This window comes from Xenopus laevis, chromosome 6S (assembly GCF_017654675.1).
Source record: "Xenopus laevis strain J_2021 chromosome 6S, Xenopus_laevis_v10.1, whole genome shotgun sequence".
NCBI lineage: Eukaryota > Metazoa > Chordata > Amphibia > Anura > Pipidae > Xenopus > Xenopus laevis.
Genome location: NC_054382.1, coordinates 53,369,389 through 53,386,976, shown reverse-complemented (window position 1 = coordinate 53,386,976; position 17,588 = coordinate 53,369,389). Strand labels below are relative to the sequence as shown.

General features: G+C 35.9%; 1 long non-coding RNA gene across 1 annotated transcript; it reads left to right on the top strand.

The window, feature by feature from the left end:
* Positions 1-247: 247 nt before the first annotated feature.
* On the top strand, positions 248-4,535 carry LOC121395059. Its single transcript, XR_005962224.1, has 2 exons — positions 248-1,542; positions 4,104-4,535. It is a non-coding gene; the product is annotated as an uncharacterized LOC121395059 (long non-coding RNA).
* Positions 4,536-17,588: the final 13,053 nt, after the last annotated feature.

Sequence of the window (17,588 nt, the reverse complement as noted above, 5' to 3'; positions counted from 1 at the left end):
TTCCAGCTAAAAGACAATTAATACTTTTTGGTGGCAAAGCAATGAAACTCTGTGCATTTAGGAACAGATTTATTAAGGTTTGAATGGTAAATTTGAATAAGAATTTTAAAATTTTTGTCAAAAATTCACAATTTCAAATTTAAACTAACTGTAATCTGAATTTGCATGTGAGGTTTATCACGCCTCGACCCTGGAAACAGTTCTAATTCGAATATTCACCAACTAAAACCTGCCGAGTTCATGTTGAAATTAATGGCAGAAGTCCCTTGAACTATTTGAAGATGTTAATAGTAGTGATGAGACAAATTTTTGCCAAGTTTCTCTGCAAAAACTACACTTCATAGACTCCAATTGGAGAAAAAAATATTGCTCAACAATACCTGGGTAAACATATGTGAATTAGAGTTTCCATCAGTTTCTGTTTCTGGGGAAAAGGCCCAGTTTCAACCTTGTCTTCCGAGGAAAAGTGTCTGTGCCTCACTCACCCCACAATTCTGCTGTATGAGGCCTTCTTTTTGCAAAAGCAGCAAGACAGCAACTGTAAAATATTACATTCTGACATATTATTTTATACTATAAAATTTTGAGCACAATCCCCATTTTCCCCCCAGAATGCACATTTTTTCCAGAATTCTAGCAGCATTGCTGGCACAGATGATGCTTGGCGCATCTACCACGGTTGCGCAAATAAAAAAAAGTCTGTCTGACATCATTTACTGTGATTCTTTAGATGCAAGTGCATTTGCCTATTGATACAAAGTGCAAAAGGAACCCCAGAGCTAATGCCTGGTCAGGAGGTAATAATAGCTCCGGTATCTTTAATGATAGTGACTTTAGATTAAACTGATTCTAGAGATAGCTGCAGAACTGCTCTTGCAAATAGTGCAAGAGCACTAAAAGGCAAAGAAAAAAAAACCTTGCTTCTTTGGTCAGCACTTCTTCCTCGATGTGACTGCGGTGGAAGGGACATCAGGCAAGGAATGCCTTTGTGCCTCTCTCTGCCTGCCCCTTGTGAATACAGAATACTGCATTGTATTTGTGGGTGTAGGCAAAGGTACAGTATTTGCATTCCAAAATGAAGTGTGAACATCTTAAGCAATTCTTCAAGGAAGACAGTGTGCATAGCCAAAAACAAAACACTTTGCACACTGCCTTACTAATAATGGCTAACCCCTTGTATGTTAATGATACTGAAAAAGTATACTGAATCCATTTATCTTTAATAATATAAATAGTTATACCATTTAAAGCTATTTTGTCTGTTATTGGTTGTTTTTGTATGTAAATCTCTACGTTCGTTGTATACTCACATTTTTGTACAGTGCTGCAGAATATAATATTTTTAAATAAGTTATAGTAATAGTAATAATACAAAATATCTGTTTATTTTCTTTTGATATTCACAGGTGTGCACCAGCCACGAAAACAACAGTGCAATGAAACAGTTATGTTGGAAAATTTCCCAGAATGTCAGAAAGGTTTTGAAGAAAACATGCAAAGAGTAGATCCGAACCAGTGGTGTAACCTGACAGAATTCATTATGTAGGAATCTTTACAAATGTTTTTATTTACTAGAATTTATGATATGTAGTGGAAAATAAATATATTATAAGATATAAGCTGCAGAAAAAGTGACTTTAAATATTCTGTGGTGTATTTCTTTTGAAGAAGTAAAGAATTAAGAAACAGGTAATTCATTTAAATAAATTCAAATATTGACAGTGCTGGGTCTGAAAAAGGCGTTTTCATGATAAATTGCATCAGAATGCTGGCTTTGATTTGCTTCGTATAATATTAAATTAGGCAAAGTGGAGCAACTTCCAGGGAAGCAGGGGTCACATGTTGTTGCCCCCTCCCCAGGAGACCGGCATCGCTTTGGCTAGAATCCACTGAAGCCCAATAAGTCCCACAATGCATCAAGGCTGATGGTAGGATTCTGGTGCAAATTCTACCCTAGGGTATCACTGAATAGGCAAATTATTATCATAATAAATCTAAGCTCTGTTTTAACCAGCCTTTCCTTACAAGTTGCATCTTATATTAGCTGCAGGGGAGGCAGTTCGGGGAGATTAGTTGCCCAAAGAAGAGGAGATTTATCGCCGGGCGACTAATCTCCCCGAATTTGCCTGTCTGCCCTGACCTTTAGGTCCATACAGAAATGGTTTGCAGAGATGGGAGTGAAAGAGCTTTACTGTCTTGTACATAAGTGAAACACCAATACTAGCCAGGTCTGATCACCCTGCATCAGTGCCAAGCCTCTTATGTATGAATAGCAGTAAATTCCACCATCAGTGTTCCAACATCTAGTAGAAAGTCTTACAAAGTACTGTATATGGTATAGGCTGTTTAGCAGCAAAGCGGACAACTTCAATTCTGAGATACTGGACAGGCAGGTTGAATTTTAGTGGTTTTAGAGCTTTTTCAAACCACAATTAAACTATATTTTTATAAATTCATAAATGCCATGAAAGTTATTAAAAGATTTAATTATAAAAAGTATGAACAAAAAAAAAATGCTGAATGATCCAAAAACGAAAAAAATATGAATACCTTTTTCACCTGGACGATTAGAATCAGCACACCTCCCATTGTGGTTTTTACATGGGGAGGCACATTTATCAAGGGTCGAATCAAAATGTATTAATAAAATCAAATTTTTCTGATGAATTGAAATGACTAGAAAACTCGACTAGAAAACTCATGATTTGAGGAAGGAAGACTGCAAACATCTCAAAATTGATCCCTGGACCTCTCCCATTGACTTGAACAGCAATTCGGCAGGTTTTTAGGCTGTGAATAGTCTAATTTGAATTCTTAAAGGGTCTCAAATTTGACAGTTTTGACCATAAAAAAATCAAAAATTCGAATTTTCAATTCGACCCTTAGGGGCAGATTTATAAAGGGTCGAATTTCGAATTACAAAAAACTTCTAAATTCGACCATCGAATTGAAAAATTTCAAATTTGAATATCGAATTCGAAGTTTTCACCGAACTTGGCAATCCTACAATCAAATAAAAATCGTTATTTTAGCGTACAATCGAAGGATTTTTATTCGATGTGTAAAGAATTATAAAAAGTTTGTAGAAGGTCCCCATAGGCTAACATAGCAATTCGGCAGGTTTAATTTGGCAAAGTATTGAAGTCGAAATTTTTTTAAAGAGACAGTACTTTGATTATCGAATGGTTGAATATTCGAACGATTTTTACTTCAAATCGAAGTCAAAGTAAATTCAAAGTCATAGTATCATATTCGTTGGTCGAAGTATTCAAAAAATTACTTTGAATTTCAAATTTTTTGTTTTTTGAAAATTCACTCGAACCTTAGTAAATCTGCCCCTTAAAGTGGACCTGTCACCCAGACACAAAAATCTGTATAATAAAAGCCCTTTTCAAATTAAACATGAAATCCAATTTCTATTTTTTATTAAAGCATTCATAGCTGTTGTAAGCTCATTTAAAAATCTTAGCTGTCAATCAAATATTGTCTGCCCCTCCTCTATGCCGTAGGCATAGGGGCAGGGCAAGTATTTACTTTCACTTTCCATTTAGCACTTACTAGATGTCACTGCTCTCTACACTTCCCCCCTGTTCTCTTCACCATTTAATTGTGTAGCCAGGGCATGGGGATGAACATCGGGTCCCCCATTCTGGTGCACAAACAAGATTTTGAGATGTTCCAAGGCTTGCCTTAATAACAGTGTCCACAAAATGGCTCCTGCCTGCTTGCTATAATTATGAATTCCCAGACTGAAGGAAACAAGATTCAAATAATTTATATAGCGTAATTAAAGTTCATTTTGCTTGACTAATGTGATAAAATAGGATTTTGAATAATTTTTTTGGGTGACGGGTCCCCTTTAATAAATCTGCCCCTTAACATATCTCAAATTTTTAGAGTTTTAGAGAAATAAAAAAAAATGATTTTAGAGAAAAAATACCCACAGTGTATATATGTTGAATTAAAGCTGTTTAAAGTATTTTCACCAATACCACCCTTTCTCTCAATGATATATAATTCCCTAATCAATATATATTTCCTACAACAGACTCATTCTGTAACTTGATGATAGACAAATGATAGATTTTTTTCTCTATCTACAGGTATTATGAAAGATTTTCTAAATGCACGGAAGGAAAAGCTTTGGGTAATGGTTGCTTTTGGCCAAACAGTTTGGCAGAAGAATTTATTACAGGGATCCATAAACATTTTTTTTCAAACTGTACTTCAAATAGAGTGACGTGGGAGGATCCACCTGATGCAATTCTTACAACCCTTATTTTGATTCCTGTATGTCTGATGACAGCTATGATCTTCCTGGTAGTTTGGTTCAGCAAGAGAGGTGATGTATTTGGATAATTCTGCCTCTTGAAAGGCAGAAAAAAAAACCTGAAAAGACATTTCTTAAAGCCGAAATAAAATCCAGCATATTGCAATTTTTATTATATTGCTTTTCTAAGGCAAAATCAAGATAAGCATTGTCACATTGTTGTCCAAATATAACATGGGTGTTAAATAAATGACAATTTTTTTTACGTATGTTGTTGTTTTTTTTTTGGAACCTCAACATTAATTTCCTCTAAATTTCGTAGTGGGTAAGTTGAAATTATATTGTTTATATAAAATGGTTTGTTGATGGGTGTGTAAGCTGTTTAAAATATTTTTGTTTCAGTCACTAGAGAATATGTAAGATCATTTGGAGAAAAACAGCAGATGTGGATATTAAATATTTTCTGTCTGATGTAGTACTACAATGTCTTTTTTTTATTATTTTACCACACTAGGGCAAAATATTTTTTCATTGCTGTGTAATCTGCCATATGCTGGCATGGTTTTTACTATGTAATTTCTGTCCAACTCTGTGATTGGAAAAATCATTTGTACAGTCTGTGTGTGTACAGCCTGTCGGGGGAGGCCACCTTTCTGTTTATTAATAAATGGGGCTGAGGCCAAACAGTAATTTAACACATTGACCCCAAGCTGTGCACTATTAACTTACTCAAAGATGTGAGCTCTGCAAGTATACACTGAAATATTAGTGGGCTAATTCAGTACTAGAGTTTGATGCCCTTTAAAGGAAATCTATACCTCCCCCAAAAAATGCATCAGTTAATACTGCTGCTCCAGCATCATTCCACACTGAGATACCTTTTTTTCAAAAGAGCAAACATATTTTTTTATATTTAAATTGAAATCTGACATGGGGCTCGACATATTGTCAGTCTGCCTCAGTCATGTGACTTGTGCTCTGATTAACTTTAGTCACGCTTTACTCCTGTAATGCAAGTTGGAGTGATATCACCCCCTCCCTCCCCCCAGCAGCCCATCAGCAGAACAATGGGAAGGTAACCAGATAACAGCTCTCTGACACAAGACAGCATTTGCCTGGTAGATCTATGAACACCTCTCAATGGAAAAATACAGGTCCCATTGCGACACATTCAGTATTGAGCAGGAGAAACAACAGCCTGTCATAAAGCAGTTCCATCCTAAAGTGCTGGCTCTTTCTGATAGCACATGACCAGGCAAAATGTCCAGAGATGGCTGTCTACACATCAATATTACAACTAAAAAAAATACACTTGCTGGTTCAGGAATGAAATTTTATATGGTAGAGTTCACTATTAAATAAATTATTTGCAATGTAAACAGTGTAATTTATCAATAAAAAATCACAACAAAATCCCTTTAAGCAACAGATAGTTTATATCATATTAAGTGGCACATAAAAGAATCTTATCACGCTGGAATATATATTTAAGTAAATATTGCCCTTTTACATCTTTTCCCTTGAGACCCCATTTTATGATATTCTCCTCAGAGAATACCACCTGACCAGGAAGATGTGTGGAAGCAAAAGACAAAACTGTGTCCGTAAATTGGCTCATGACCTAACATGTATGGTTTGTTTGTGTGCATTGTGAATCGTAGGATCACAGGGGATGGCCCTTATTTCTTAATGTGGGAATTTTCTATTTAGGAATACCCAATTGCACATACTGGTAAAAAAAATATATTATTATGAAAAATGGTTTATTTACATGAAGCAGGATTTTACTTATGAGCTGTTTTGTGCGATATTTATTTATAGAGACCTACATTGTTTGGGGTTAGAGTTTTCTGTTAAGTGGAAATCCTTTTCAAATAAATCACATCTAAAATGGAGCAGAAATTCAGAAAACTTGAAACACAAGGCTGCTGTGTTTGTATTACAGGTGATCAGTATATGATAGTGTATTACCAATACTTTATTTGCTGCTATTTTTCAAAACTGCAATTTAGGCAGTGTTAAGGTGAGCTGCTAACCTCTGTTCTTTTTGGATTCTAGATTACTTCATCAGTATTGATTTAAAAAGGGAAATATCACACACATCATTTTGATATAGTACATGTATGGAATTTCTTATCCAGAAACCTGTTATCCAGAAAGTTCCAAATTATGGAAAGGCCATCTCCCATAGACCCCATTTTATTTTATTTTATTTTATTGTTCTCTGTAATAATAAAGCAGTAGCTTGTACTTGATGGTAACTAAGCTGAATGAATCCATATTGGTGCCCGCCACTCCTCCAATCCACGCCTTCTCCCCCCACTAGGAACTGCAGGCACTATCGATCCCTGGATTGCGTCTGCAAGAGGTAAGCAAGGTAGGGGCCCCCAAGCCGCAGCCCAGGTGGGTTCTGGACACCACAGTCAGACACTGTAATTTTTTTAAACACACTTAAGGTATCAGTATCTTTAGGTATGACTTAGGACCACTGCACTAATATTTCTATTCCTATTTTAGGTTGCATCCTGTGTTTAAGTGCACCAGCTGATTATCATATTTTCAGGACACTTAGCACAGAAGGGGAAAGAAGTAAAAAAGGTTAAATCCATTTTTTTTTATTTGGTGTTTATTAGAAAAGTGCCTGGCTCCATTCAGTCGATAACCAATATTTGTTTTTTTTCCTAAAATTGTGAGTGTTACAGAGACAGTATATCTGGAACCTCAAGATTGAACATATTTGCTCTGTTAAGAATTGTGTGATGTAACGGAGTTCAGCATGTTCCCAAATTCTCTGTTTTGCTTTGATTAAAGAAAGAGAGAGAAAATTGGCAAAGCCAGAAGAAGCATGTTTTGCTTTCACACATGGTCTCGGGTCTCAAGGGACACCCCATTCCTTCTGTTCCATTCACCATTATGTGCTAGTGGAAAAGAAGAGGGGGGGGAGCTGTATGATTTGTATGGTTGGTGTAGAACACACACAAACACATGTGTACTGTCAAAAATGTTTTCTTTTTTTTACTTTTGTCCATTTGCAACTTTATAAAATATAGCAGAGTGCTAACTTTAGTTTCCATGAATGTTCTGGTGAAACAAAACTCATTTTTTCAGCTCTGTTAATGCCTTCTTATGGGAACTATCTATATAAAGCCTGGCATGTGAACAGCTCCAATATCAATTCAGATATCATCTTATGGTCCATAAAGTAAGTTAATTTAAGACTATTCACTTAATAACAAGCAAACATACTTAACAGGTGGCATTGTCTTAGTCCCAAAAAAAGACATAATATGTTAAATGCACAATTACTAAATCTTGAACTGATTTTGTATTAGTATATTTTCCAGATATTCTCCCTATCAAACATGGCACTTACGATGAGGCACATCTTCAAGGAAGAAGAACTAAATCATCTCCCATGTATATTCACTGCCTTTTATAGGAACTGCCTGATAAACAATTGGACAGACCACCATCAATATAATAAAAGAAATACAATATGTATCCACGCTATTCAAGACGCAGCTTGAAACTGTTCTCTGTACTCATTATGTGTCATATGCACTCCAATTTCTTACTGTGTTTTTAAATGCAAAACATAAGCTAAAAAGTGACTTTTAGGCTATTGAAATTTTTTTTATATTTTAAGAAAAGAAAGCTTAAAACTAAAGAATAAATAGTAACATAGTAAGGTTGAAAAAAGACACAACCTTTTTTTATATGCCTAACTGCCAGTTGATCCAGAGGAAGGCAAAAAACCCATCTGAAGCCTCAACAATTTGCCTCAACGGGGGAAAAAATTCCTTCCTGACTCCAAAATGGATCAACTTGTACTATGCGTTATCTTCCATAACCCTGTATTCCCTCACTTGCTAAAAAGCCATCCAACCCCTTCTTAAAGCTATCTAATGTATCAGCCTTTACAAATGATTCAGGTAGAGAATTCCACATCTTCACAGCTCTCACTGTAAAAACCCCTTCCGAATATTTAGGCGGAACCTCTTTTCTTCTAATCGGAATGGGTGACCTCGTGTCAGCTGTAAAGACCTACTGGTAAATAAAGCATTAGAGAGATTATTACATGTTTATACTTATATATTTATACATAGTTATCACAGCACCCCTTAAGCGCCTCTTCTCCAGCGTGAACATCCCCAATTAGGCCAGTCTTTCCTCATAGCTAAGATTTTCAATACCTTTTACCAGCTTAGTTGCCCTTCTCTGTACCCTCTCTAATGCAATAATGTCCTGTTTGAGTGATGGAGACCAAAACTGTATGGCATATTCTAGATGTAAAAATACATGTAAAAAAGCAAGCACAAGAAACCGCTCTAATTTCAGTCATTGTAAGTGATCTTTAAATCTCATTTGTGGATTAAATGTGATTTACATGTATTTACATGTATTTTGGATAAAAGTAATGAAACACTTGAAAAGAATGTCAGGGAAATAGTTACATTTCAACCACCGTGGAAACAAATGAGTGTAACAATGTAAAGAATACAGATGAAAAACTGTTCAGAGTGTGCAAGTGAAAGCACTTTTTATAATCCACACACAGCTCATAGCAAGGCAGTCACAAATTAACTCAGAAGGGGACATACCTTTTATAATCTCACATGCATTAATACCAGGAGTCTTGTATAGGAACTTGCAGCCCTTGAAACTGTCTGTTGTGTTTGAAAAATGTCTCCTTTCTTGCAATTACAAAGGTCCCTCTTCTTAAGGGAACTCTGTTTGACGAGTTTATGTCTAGAGATGAGCAGATTTATTAAGGTCTGAATTGCATATTTGAATTTTTGTGTTTAAAATATTTTATTTGATTTTCATATTAAACAAATGAAATCAAAATGACAACAAATGTTATGCAGATGAAGAAAATATGTTGCAAAGGAGACAATGGCATGATAGTATCAAAACTATATCATTCATGAAAAATAACAAAAAACGAACTAAAAATTAACTAAGCCAGTGGATGCACAAGCAATAAAAGAAAGAAAAAGCCCATTTATCATCTGGAGTGTCAGATAGGTCATCTAACTATTGAAGAAAGCGCATTATTTGATCGCCAGTATTGGAGTTACAGATTTCAAAATAAGGTGACCAAACCAGCCTAAAAGACTCTTTGGAAATACTTCCTTTAGTTTTAGTTATTAAGGCTTCTTGCCAACTAAGCTGATTCATATAAGAGATGATGTCCGATAATGAGGGGGGTTCCTTTTGTAACCAGAAATTTAATAAAGCTTTCCTAGAAGCAGCTAGAAAAAAGGAAGTCAATAATTTACTCTCATGAGAGATAATATTTGACTTAGGATTTGCAGAAAGCATATTAATATCTAGATGCAGTAAAGCAATACACGGAGATAGTTTAATTTTTATCTTCAGTCTAGAATTCAAAAAATTAGTAACTTCCCTCCAAAAAAGGTTAATTTTTGGACAGGACCATAAATAATGAAAAATCTACACATTAGTCTCGTCACATTTAGGACAAAATGATATAGGACTATTAGAGGTACTTTTAGCAAACATTTTCCCATATCCTAAATGAATAAGCTTAAAGTGTTGTATTCTCCAACTCTCTGCCAAAATTAATTTATTATAAGTATTAATAGATTTCACCAAATCTGAGGGAGACACTTGACATTGTAAAAACTCAGTCCATTTAATGGACGATTTAGATAATGGATGTGAGTCTGTACCATAAATATTCCAAAATTTTTTAGATAAAGAGTTAATTGAAATCAAACAGGGGAGTTCCAAAAATTCTGCCAAATCATCTGCTAGCTTGTGATCAGCTAAAATCAAATTGTTTTTATCATGCAGTAGAGAAAGACCGCATTGACAAGCTAAGTAATAATATCTATCAGATTCATTAAGCTTGTACTCATTTTTGAGTTTTGACCAAGACAATAAAGTTTTCTTATGTGGATCAAATAAGTCTTTAACTAAGACTAGTAAATTTCTCTTAGCAGAAAATAGAAAGGAATCAGACTTTTGATAATCTGAGGGTTTAAGTAAGAGCTTTGCTGGCATGAAAGGGGTTTCTGTATAACTATACCCATGTTGAGAGAATAAATGTTTCCACACAAAAATAGAATCACGATAAAGAGGATTCCTTTTAAAGTCACAAGGAACATTTCCCCATTTGCTATGTAAAACAGATAAAATATCAAAGAAGGGTTCTTGAAAGATCTCGATGTCAGGGTTTGTAAATTTATTGCCTTGAGAGATCCACTCAATACAGTATCTAGTGAGGGCTGATAAATTAAAAGCTCTAAAGTTAGGAAGATTTAACCCTCCTAGTTTAACTGGAGCTCTTAATTTATGAAGTGCAATTTTTGCCTTTTTACCATTCCAAATAAATTTATTTAAGGCAGAGTCAAGTTTCTTAATATCAAAATGTTTTATAAGCAAGGGGAGATTAATTAATGGATATATTAACTTGGGAAATATCAAAGATTTAAAAAAGAGTGCTCGTCCCTTTATATTAAGGGGAGAATTAGCCCATTTTTCACACATGGAAAAAACCTTTTGACAGGCTGGAGTGATATTCAAAGAATATAAATTATTTAGATCTGATGGAATTATTAATCCTAAATATTTGATCTGATTCTTTGGGTTTTTAAGTTGGAATTTCTTAAGTAAAGATTTAGAAAAAGAACCATAAATATTCATTACTTCCGATTTCTCAACATTAATTTTATAACCAGAGAAGGACTGAAAGTCTCGGAATAAATCAAAAACAACCTTAAGTGAGGACTCAGGATTTTTTAAAATTAGTAATAAGTCGTCGGCAAAGGCTAATACCTTGAGATGTCTTCTATTAATGGTAATTCCCGAAATTGACTTGGATTGATCAAGGAAACGAATTAGCGGTTCTAGAGCAATATTAAATAAAAGGGGCGACAAAGGACAGCCCTGTCTTGTCCCTTTAAATATTTCAAAAGGTGGCGACCTAGCACCCCCCAAAATTATTTGTGTTCTGGGATTTTTGTAAAGATATTTGATATATTGGAAAAAGGGGCCTGTGATACCAAATTTCTTAAGGCAAACAAATAGATGATCCCAGGTAATATTATCAAACGCCTTTTCAGCATCAATATTAAAAATAGAACTGGGGATTTTATGTTTTTTGGCGAAGTATAAGATATGGATCAGAGCCCTAATATTCTTTACTCCTGACCTATTCTTAATAAAACCATTTTGGGCCTCGGATATTATAGAGGGAAGAATTAAAGAAAGCCTATCGGCAAGGACCTTGGATAGTATCTTGATATCTTGATTTAACAAGGAAATAGGCCTATAGGAGGAGGGATATTTGAATTTTTGAGTTGGATTTTTGGTCAAAACTCATAAATTCGAGTTGGGAATAATCCAAACTCAATATTTGAATTTGAGATTAATCATACCTTGACCCTGGGAACAACTCAAATTCAACTATTCACCACCTAAAACCTGCAGAGTTCATGTAGAAGTTAATGGCAGAGGTCCGGTGACCCATTTGAAAATGTTAAAAAAAACTCTTGATTGCTTAAAAACATGAGAAGACAACTCAGTGAACAGTTGACAACACAGTGAAATCACATTCTATTCTTCAATGATTTTTCAATGAGTCTGCCATATTTCAAATTCTTCTAAAAAAAACTTGAATTGAGTAAAGTATCTTGAATTTGAAAATGCAACTCCTAAGTTGTAATGCGAGTTTCTTTTTTTCTTTCTTTCCTTTATTTTGTTTTTAAAGGAGAAGGAAAGGCTTGCAGCACTTGTAGGTGCCAAATGTTAGGCAACCCCAAGTGATTTTAGCTACTTACCTGAAATCCCGGGCCGTTGCTCCTATCACCAGTGAGCACCACCAGCGATCCACTTACATCTTCCCCTGTCTTTAAACTTCCCTGGGGAAACGCATGCGCAGTTGACAACTAGAAATAGACAACTTTTTCGTTAAAGTTCGGCTTTTCATTCTACTGCGCAGCCGCACGAAGAAGGAGGAAGACGGAAGAAGATCGCTCCGTGGTGCTCATTGGTATAACCCCGGGCTGGTGCAGTTTTCTGCTGATAGGAGCACTGGCCCGTGGTTTCAGGTAAGTAACTACAATCACTTGGGGATGCCTAACATTTGGCACCCTCAAGTGCTGCAAGCCTTTCCTTTCCAAGGGAATGGAAGGTCTCAGAAATGAGAAGTAGCTGGGGTTGTTGGATTAAGGGGGATTACTTTGTAGAAATACCCAAGGGAACCATACAATAAACTCTCATATATGAAACAGACATGTATCTAATGATAAGTTATTGTACTTATTTATTGCACTTATAATGTTTCAACCCATGTATTCTGTTTATATTTATCAGTTTCTGTTTTCCAAAAGAAGTACAGATATAAACAAACATCCTGTGTAGATGCAGAATTGCATTGTCACCTGACGAAGATAAATGGAGCTGGAAGCCAATTCAGGCCTCAGTGTCACTGCTCAGTGGGAAGTTAAATGAACACCAGGCAAACATAATCATTAAAAGGAACTGTGCTTGTAACATGAACATCCCATATATTTTATCATGCAAAGACATAGCCATTTCAGCAGAAAAATAACACAATCTCAGCTTTGTAACGCAGAGTTAGTCCGTGACTTTAAGGGGCCCACATGGTACATAAATTTTTAGTGAGTTTGCAATTGATCCTCAGCATGCAGCTCAGATTCAAAAGCAAACAGTTATGACCCATGTGCCCCCCCCCCAGTCACTCCCCTAGTCACTAGTGACTCCAGCCTTTATAGATGACATTTCTGACTAACTATATTGAAAACATTTTTTATTTTGCATAGTCTATTTACCCAGTTTTTATTTTTATACTGAACAATTCATTTAAGGGCATAAAGGCCTATGCAGGAAAACTACTGTACACAATGAGTTCTACATTTTTGTAATTTGGGAATAAGGCGGCATGTTGTAGAGCCTGAAATAAACAGGTATAATTTGTCTTCCTCTTAACCCTTAGGGGCAGATTTATCAAGGGTCGAAGTTCAAAGTTAAAAAAACTTCGAACTTCGATTCAAAAAGACCAACTGAATAGAGGTTGAAGCTTTTTGGTGGTCGAAGTGGTCTGTATTTGGCCTACTTCGAATTGTACGATCGAAGAAATAGTGCCTTTGATCTACTTCGATTCGATTCATTCATTCGTCCACCAAATGCCTCCTTATAGGTTCTAGGAGGTCCCGCATAGGCTAAAACAGCACTTTGGCAGCTTTTAGGTGGTGAATGTTCGAAGTCGAAGTTTTAAAGAGACAGTACATGATAAATTTCGATATTCGAATTTCGAAGTTTTTTCAACTTCGAATCGAAGTTGGACTATTCCCTAGTCGAAGTACACAAAAAATAGCTTGAAATTCAAAGTTTTTAACTTCAAAAATTCACCTTAACTTTTGATATATTGGCCCTTAATCTAGACTGGTGTTAGGAATACTATTCTGTTTTAATTTGACTGATTTTCAAGTATTTCAATGCGTTTTAAAATGTTTTTCAGCAGAAATTAAGGCAATTAAATAATGGACAGAAACAAACATCTAAAAATAGAGTTATATCAAGTGTAATGACAATAATAATAAATAACACAGTTTGGCGCTGTATAAAACAGAGAGTTCCCAAAGGATTTAAATTACTTCCACACCTTCCAGTTTCCTGTGAAATCTATGGGAAAGTCTTTTAAAGGATGGGTTATAAGTTTGGAAATTCTTCATAAGACCTGACCTTAGTCTTTAACCAAACACACACTTTTAAACATAGAAACTATGGAAATATAGGTCAGTGTAAAAATTTGTTTGAACATCTTTACCAAAGAAAAAAAAAGATAAAAAAACTAATGCCATTGATTTTAAATACACATTGTAAATAGGCACTTGAGTTGTGTTCTGAAAGACAACAACATCTTGCAAGGGATGTTGTGACAAATTGGAGATACCATACCGATAACATAATCTAGATGCACAAAAATATACAAGGTCAAGACAAACATTTCTGATACATTTTTATGCCTAGGAGATGCACATGACAAGTGTATTTCGGAAGGAAAAAATGTATCACAATCAGCAGTGGAATGGTTTGTTGTAAGGGCAGTGAAATTATATAATTAAATGTAATAATATAATAATAACCTGATGGCATTTCTGGCAGTGTTAAAATGTGTTTTCTCTAAAACCATGAATGCCATGTAATTCATTAAAAGATCAGAATTAAAGCAACAAAATAAAAATGCTGAACAATGCAACAAAAAATATGAATACCTCTAAAACCTCTTAAAATTTTAGTTTTTTCAAACAATTACAGAAAACCCCAGAAAATCTATAAAAGTCTGAACTGATTAAAAATGGTCCAATAGGATCAGCGCAGCTCCCATGGACTTCTACAGAAACTCAACAGCTTTTACTTGGAACAGATTTGTGTTAGAGTTTTTTGGGGTTTTTTATACTAAATAAATCTCAAAGTTTTAGCGTTTTATAAAAATTCAACAAAACTTTTTGAGATTTGTGACAAAAACAGTAAATGTACCCCTAAGGATAAGAGTGACTATACCAAAAGGCAAAGCTGGATCAAATAACTAGTGATGGGCGAATTTATTCGCCAGGCGCGAATTCGCGGCGAATTTGCGCATTTCGCCGCCAGTGAATAAATTCGCGAAACGCCCGCGATAATTCGAGGCAAAAACGGACGCCGGCGTAAAAAACGTTTTGCGAATTTTTCGCAGTTTCGCTAATTTCACGCGAAATTCACAAATTTTTTGGCGAAGCGAAACGGCGCAAATTCGCCATCACTACAAATAACCATTAATTGGTAATTTGCAATTTTCTAAACATGCCCCCTCCGACAAAATGGCCCCCTTTTCCCCTATCAAATCACAGTATTAGGGATTGCCAGTCAGGCATGCAACGCTTAATGACTATTTGGTCTGGCAGCCAATCCTAGTGCACGGGAGATTTTTTAAGGTCCATGATCACCTGTCCCTTTAGCCTGAACAATAGCCTTTTGTAAGAGTTCGTTGTTACTGAGCAGAGCTCCGTGGAACATAAATTCTTTCTGTTATCTGATAAGCCGATCGTCTAAAATCTACGTTCATTTTTTTTATCGTGTTGCTGCCTTTAAGTTTTCCGGGAGATACTTTGTTGCTGAATCCAGCGGAAACCTTGGTGCAAGTACAAGGTCCGACTGGATACTTTGTTGGGCGGGTTGTTTGTAGCAAGCCGTACAGGCATTTTCAAGTGCAGCCACTTCCTTCTGTACTGAGCGATCATTAGAAAGGAAGCCATAAATCTTACTGGACTTGTATACAAGTGGTGCTCCGTCGCGGAGTTCCATTCAGCTGCCTTAAGAGTTTCTCTCCTCAGTGTCCTCCCTGCCATCGGGACCTAGTAAACAAGGGTAGAACCTACCGAGCCGTAACACACAGCTAATGCTACCCCCATCACCTGCCCCAGTAGTGCAGCACCCTTATGTTAGACAGCATCACTTATGGTGGTCAATGTTGTGCATGCTCACCAAGAAGCAGCATATGCAATAGATGCCAATAGATTGGGTCCCAGTTTCCATTGGTTGCCAATGAATACCAGGGAGCCTGCACAACAAATATGATGCATCTACAAACCCTGCTGCACTACTCTGCTTTTTCAGTTCAGATAGGGGAAAGTGGATTTTAAATTTAGATGTGATTTAGGAGGAGGAAGAGGGCCCTTTGCAGTTAGGGGGTTCATTTTGTTAAAGAGCAATGGCCCATGGGTAATTTTGTAGTTTTGTCCTTGCAGTTACAAGTTACTCAGTGTGCGTGATATTGGGCTGGGATAGCCCGAAACGTTGCTTTGCTCGTTATTGGAGTGCTGCTGGATTTCTTACTACTCAGTGTGTAAGTAACAAAACTCAAAGTAACCCCCCATTCCTCTCCAAATGCAGTGGAACTTGCTTGTCAGGGGTTTGACATACAAATGAATGGAAGAGATTTGGAACAATAAGGATCACCTTGATTTATATGGCAATAGGGCTGATTTTTTGAGTGTTTTCCATTGCACATTGAGCTACTAATCACCCAAACCACACCTTGAATTTGCCAGTACAGTATGCCATTGCCTTAAAGGAAAACTATACCCCCAAACAATGTAGGTCTCTATAAAAAGATATGGCATTAAACAGCTCATATGTAAAACCCTGCTTCATGTAAATAAACCATTTTCATAATAATATACTTTTCTATTAGTATCTGCCATTGGGTAATCATAAATAGAAAACTGCCATTTTAAAAATAAGGGCTGCCCCCTGGGATCATACAAATCGCTGTGCACACAAACATACCAACAAACCATACTTGTTAGGTCACATGAGCCAATTAAATGAAAATGAATTTTGCCAAAAACTGTGTAAAAAGCTATGTAAAATATTACATGGTGTTTGTAATTTTACGCCATGTGAATGCCAGATTTGCTGCCATTATTCTACATTGCTTCCTGCTAAAGTCACTCTTAGTGGCATACAGTATTTATTAAACACCACACATCGCCGCATATAAATTTTTACATGGGTTTCTTAGAGTGATTTTCACGGGAAGCAATGGAATATAACGGTGTCAAATCTCGCATGGAGTAAAATTGCACGCACCTTGTGATATTTTACACAGCTTTTTATACATTTTTTTTCAGCAAATTTCATTTTACACAGCATAATAAATATGCCCTTAAGTGAAGCCTGGAGGTGTCTGGTGTATTGTCCCACGGTTTTTACACAGCATAATAAATATGCCCCTCAGAGTGACTTCCGCTGGAAGCAATGTAAAATAACAGCTGCATATCTGGTGTTTGCATGGTGTAAAATTACACTCACTTTGATAAATTCACCATACATTTTACACAACTTTTTACACCATTTAATACACAGCATAATAATGCATAATAAATATGCCCCTAAGAGTAAAATAGATCACAGAGACTATAGATACATGATTAAGATCAGCATTGAATACTTTTTATTCTGATATTTTTGCATTTTATAGCATTGGAGAAGTACCTAAGGGCTTTGAAGGATGCTACGCTTTGTTATGTGGTTCATTTGCCTGCAAACCAGCAATTTGACCAATTATATTGTGGAATTCTATAGCACTGAAAACATTTGCCTGGGATAGCAGCTAGGCTGGGGGGGGGGAGGAGGGTCTATGTAGGGTGGGGGGTATGTTGTTTTTTTTTAACTTTAGGGTTTGGTTCTCCTTTAAAAAATACTAGAAAATCATGTAAACCCAATAGGTTGATTTTGCTTCCAATAAGAATCAATTATATTTTAGTTTGGATCAAGTACAAGG